This window comes from Mus pahari, chromosome 9 (assembly GCF_900095145.1).
Source record: "Mus pahari chromosome 9, PAHARI_EIJ_v1.1, whole genome shotgun sequence".
Classification (NCBI taxonomy): Eukaryota; Metazoa; Chordata; class Mammalia; order Rodentia; family Muridae; genus Mus; species Mus pahari.
Genome location: NC_034598.1, coordinates 50977250 through 50983099, shown reverse-complemented (window position 1 = coordinate 50983099; position 5850 = coordinate 50977250).

Genomic DNA, 5850 nt, shown 5'->3' with positions numbered 1-5850 from the left:
AAATCTGCCTGCCTCTGCCTCCCGAGTGCTGGGATTAAAGGCGTGCACCACCATGCCTGGCTGAGCTGCTGAGATCTTAATGTCTCCCAATGCTTGGATTACTGGTGCTCGTCGCCCTTTCTGACTTTGACATGAGTACTGGAGATTCAAACTCGGAGACTTGTCCTCGCACAGCGCGTGCTCGTACACACTGAGCTGTCTCCCTGCCGACACAAACATCTACTGTATGGCAAATATGAGGGGGCAAGTTTGTCGTTCAAGTCTGATCCTAACATACTTTGAGTCCCTACGGCACATATTATTTGTATTTCATTTCACTTATTTTTTTACTAATTCTTTTTTTAAATGCATCACTACAAAAGTATACATTTTAATTTTTTTTAAATGCACATAAAGGTGGGTCACGCAGACAGCTATTTGAAAAGGGCTACTTAGGCCATCTTTGACAGGGACTCAGGCCTTGGGAGGACTTGGTCTCAGCAGTACCCCTTTCCCATGCTGAGCTGGGCAAGATGACCCACTTCTCCAGTTTTTTTCCCTGTCTCTAGTAGGCAAGGGCATAATCCACACCTCAGTGGACTTTTGAGGGAAAGGCTTGAGAGAGGAAGGGTGGCAGACACAGCCTGGACCTGTACTGGCCCTAACTAAAACCTTCCTCAAGTTTCCATGTGAATAATACTTCATAAAAATGTTTTTCTTCTTAGTACATTTAAGGGTTCTTTTGCGAAGTCTCTCACTCTGGCATGGTGACATGCTTGATGTTGGGACAATGAAGGAGCAGGGCACACTGCTCATGCTTGGCCCCCTCCTTTTTTAACATCCTGCTGCTTTCTCTCCCCATTCCCCATGGACAATGTCCTGGGAAGGAACAGAAATGTGATCAGCAGAGCCTGTAGTTAGCTTCTGCATCGCTCTCCAGTTTCTGCTGATGTTCCGTGTGGCAGATGAACCTGGCCAACAGTCATGGCTCACCTTCAGAGACCCCTCGGGCTCCCTGAGAAAGCACAATGCTGTAGAGCCTCCTTCCTGTTTTATATTTATGTAATCATGCATTTTGGCAGATGACTGAAATGGGATCCTTAGCAGGAAGGGTTTGCAGAATTTGCATCCAATTAGCAAGGATTGCTCTCCACTCCATAGTTGCCCCACACATTTTTTTTTTTTTTTTAAATTCAAATGGCAAGTGTGTAAAAAGTTTCCTCCTCCTCGTTGTGGGCTTCTTTTGGGCTTTGTGCTCAGGGTAGAAATGGGTCTTTCTAGAAAGCTTTACTGAGCTAGGTATAAATCTACAGTATCTCAGCAGTAAAACATCCCCAGGGGGATAATTTTGTGCAACCATTCCAATCTTGATACCAATTAAATTGCCCTGATCTATCTTACCGCAGTCACACAAAACAGGTTTCTGAGCCATGTCCTCGTCCCCTTGCTTAGAGAAACCATCAGATTTATTTGTCCCCACTCAGATGTAAGATCATATTTCTCCCCCCCCCCGAACTTTATGGCTCTAATACCAACGGGAAGAGCTGGAACAAGCCCCTTTCCATGCCTACCCTTTGATCTGTGTGTAACGCACGTTCTGTTTGGCCTTCAACAGAAATGAATTGTATTTAGTTATGTCACACATGTGGGATCTGATACCATCTCCTATGTAGGAAATTCTTGGGATAGCATTGCTATGAATGCTTAGGAAGAGTGTTCTGCAAGCCTGTAACATAATTCTAGAACCAGTTTTATTGCCTTCGAAAATACCCGCATCCTCCCGAGATTAAGAAATTGCTATAATTGCTGTGTGAAAAAGCAGGCAGAGAGATAGTTTTTGCTGATAAACTTTAAAGTGCTTTAGAGAAACGAGACAGGGCAGTTTTAAGTCTACAACCTCCTTACCTCACCCCTAATTGTTCAAATCCTATCCCTCCACACCCTGGCTCCTCACGGCCCCCACTGGCTGGCTCAGTACTTGGAATTCTTTGTGACCGTCCATGCAATCAAGCTAATGCTCTTGCAGGGAGAGCTGATTTCACTGTTTTGGAAGCTGTGTGTGCATGTGTTTGTGTGCATGTATGTATTTATGTGTGCATGCCTGCGTGTATATGCATGTGTATATGCACATGTGTGTGTACACATGTGCTTGTGTGTATACACATGTGTTTGTGTGCATTGTGTGCATACACGTGTTTGTGTTTGTGTGCCTCAGTGCGCATGCGTGCATGTGTGTGTGTGTGTGTGTGTGTGTGTGTGTTTGTGTTTAGGGGGAGGGGGATGGTTGTTAGCTTCTGAAGACAAAAGAAATCTTCACTGTGTCTCTAATTCATGCCATGCCACATATTTCGTATCCTACATTTAAGGTTCAATTAATTGCTTTTATCTGTGAAACTGGCTGGCTGGCAGCACTTGAATATTTTTTAAGAGCTGTACATTTTCTCTACCAGTCCCATAGTTTTCCTTAGAACTCTCTGAAGACCACATTCTTGAGTGACAGATGGATGTGATCCCTGCAAAAGAGTATGGAGACAATTCTGTCGATGAATAAGGAAGTACAAAAGAGCATTCAGAATTGCACTGGAGACCCTGTCTTAGAAGCTGATAGAAATATTTTCGGATGAACCACGTTTGATTGAATTTATTTGGATAGAGAAGGCAGGTCATAGGGACATTATATGACCTTCCAGGCTCATAGGGAGGTGGTGTTATGCTATGACTGTCCAGAGCCTGAGGTATGGACTGTGAAGGCAGAGGGGAGATGAGCAATAGGAATGTGGGGTGGGGAAGGAAGAACTGGCAAAGGGATTTGAAGTAACCAGGTCATTCAGGGAAAACTGAGGTATTTGTCTTGACTAGAAGTGGTAGCCTCTAAGAGCGGACAGATGTCTATTTCTATGTTGAACAAACATGCCTTGTATCCTTGAATTTTCTCTGTTGCAAGCCACATCTCTCTTTGAAAGGACCGAGTGGTTACGTTCTCAACACCACTAAAACAGTATGAATGGCAACATACTTCCCTTCATGTAGACCTGTCTGTATTCCCACCTAGCCATTCTGAGTCTCTCAGTCTGCTTTCCCAACTTCATTCAGAACTATCCTGTTGAGTGCACACAGCACTTTGCGTGTTGGGTACTAAGCGGTGCACTCCTTCTGAGGTGCTAAACATCTCAGAAAATTTACCTTCACTGTGAGAGATGAAGACGGTGCGTGAGAAACGATAACTGAATATGAGAACTTCAGCCACAGCAATAAGGTGGTTTCTCTTTGCTAAGTCTCACAGGCTGGGTTGATCAGTTAAGAACTCCAGACATTCCTGTGATTGATTTGGTCAAATGCCCTCCCCCTTCCCTTACTTACAACTCTTCCCCCATCTGGCTGTCATGCTCCTCTCCTAAATCCATGCCCCCTTCAACTCACCAAGTTCATGTAATGATGCCAGCATGTGCCATCTGCATGAGCAGGATTGCCTATCAGGGGCGGCATTCCTGAAGAAGACTGGCTTTTCTGAAGCTTGTCTTCCTACTGCTGCTTCTTAGTATCTAATACAAACCTTAGCAAAGAATCGGAAGCACAGAGGAGTGGTCATTTCCCAGAAGTCTCGCTTGTATGTTACTTTGTAGCAGTCCTCAAGGCTCATGTGTTTCTTGGTTATTCTTTTACCTAGTAATCTGTATATGATTAATATTTAACACTTAACGTTTTACTTTGTAACATTCCGCTTCTCATCCCTCATACATACCACTGGGCAGATAATGGCATTTAAAATTGATTTGTAAGCTTATACTAGACAAGTAAAAATCACAGGAATTTCTCTATTTCACAAGATGCAGAAAAGGCAAAAAGTTGGGGGGGCAAGTTTGGTGACTGGGAGTTAAAATAATTCAGGTGAAGGAACAGCAGGAGTAGCTTTTCAAACTGCAGGGCAGAAGCTGGGACACAGAGACAAGAGAAAGCAATTAGTCTAACACCACAGCACGGGGAGGCTCCCTGAATTCCTCCATGCTACGGTTCTTGTTTTTGGTGCCTGTTTTTCCTGCACCACGAGGTCACTCTGTCCTCACAGTGATCCTGCCAGGGCAAGCACAGCCCTCTGGCTCCACAGGAAAATTAGACCATCCCATGGTAACCCAACTAGTGCCGGCAGGGCGGTGGCTAAAACTCTGATCCTGCTCTGGGCACAGCTGTATGCTACCTCCTTGCCTTGGCTGTTAGCTCTAGTGGTCTCATGGTCAGGTCAAAGGTAGGAAAAAACACACAAAACCCCTCCTGATTTTAGAAGGAATTTATTTTAAACAAGGTTTACAACAGTAACTCATGTCAAACCAAACATATCACATTTTAAAAACCTAGAGAGACAACAGAACTCTTCCATGATTTTATCTTACATATGAGCACTTTTCAGATTTGCCTGTGCACCCTTGCATTTTCCCCGTTAGTGTGTGCTTTTCAGACAGAGACATCACATTGAACGTCCTTGCCAAGGGCAATTTAAAGGTGGTGACCTATACCTTCTCTCTCACTCTTTATTATTATTGGTTTACAGTACAAAAGGCAGTGTGATGTTTTCTTTCTGTGAATGAACCTCAGCTGTTATTTGGCTTGTTTAATGAATTTCCAGCTGCTATGTATTTTCTGTTGACATGAACACAGAGACAACAGTGTGCTTGTGCATTGTTCTGGTTGACAGGGTGGAGACAATGGTTCACAGTACCTGCTCATCTCAACGGGTTAAGTACACCTTCCACCAGGACCGATTCCAAGTTTCTTAATATTTAATGGGCCACAAGTGTGTAAGTCCTGCATACAGTACACTCCTGCCTGGCTGACATGTTTGTTCTTGCAGTGAGACCTTTCACACACATTTTATGTCTCAGCTTTGCTTCATAGAAAGGGAAGGAAAGGTATATTTTATGATAAATGTTAAAGTAATGCACGTAACCTTCTTAAAATGGTTAGTAAAGGCTTATTGATTTTGTAGTGAGGCTGATATTATAAATGTAGTTTAGGTCACATCACCTTTCCCCAATATTAAATAATTAGCACTTTTCTCTCTTCTCCTCTATCACTCAACTCTCCACCCCTCCCCTTCCCCTTAATCCTCCTTCTCCTCCTCACCTTCTCCCTGTTTAGAGATTTAAAGACTTAATGGATCAAGGACAATTACTGAAATGTGTGTAATATACAGAGATTACTTAAACACTGACATTGAAACACTGTGCTCGGAACCTGACGCAGCAACAGTGTAATTAGACAGATGTGGCATGAGGCTGTGTTCTTGTCCATATAACAAACACCATGACGTGTCTTTCACAGAATGACTGTGAGAATGGTCTACAAAAATTGAAGATTCTTGTGATGACAGAACACAAAACCATGACATGTAGACAGAAGACACAACAAGCCTTTTTTCCTTTGTAGCTCTGAAATAAAGCACAGGATATTTGACCAAGGGAAGGTTAACAACGGGCTTCTGGGGCAGTGCCCATGTGGGAAGCAGGGCAGGGTTAACTAGCTATAGCTTGGCTAACTTGAAGAGTTCCTCAGGCTGTATGGAACAGTGCATGTCCTGCAGTTTGTTCGGGTTGTCTGGTCCCTGACCCCAAGGCCATCAGGGCTGGTGCATAGTGACTGGGAACGGGAAAGTGTAAAAGGAGGTGGTGAGGGCCTAACCTGCATGTAGACCCTGTCCCCTGTTCAAGAACAGGGGACTGACCCAACACTCTTGCCTCTGGCATAAATAAGACCAATATCCACAGAGGCTGTGACATATTTAGCCTTCATGAGGTTTTATCAGTAAATTAAATGTGGCATGACATAGGTTCTTAATACTTTGGAGTTGAAGTCTTGTTGAGACCCCTGGAGGGCGAA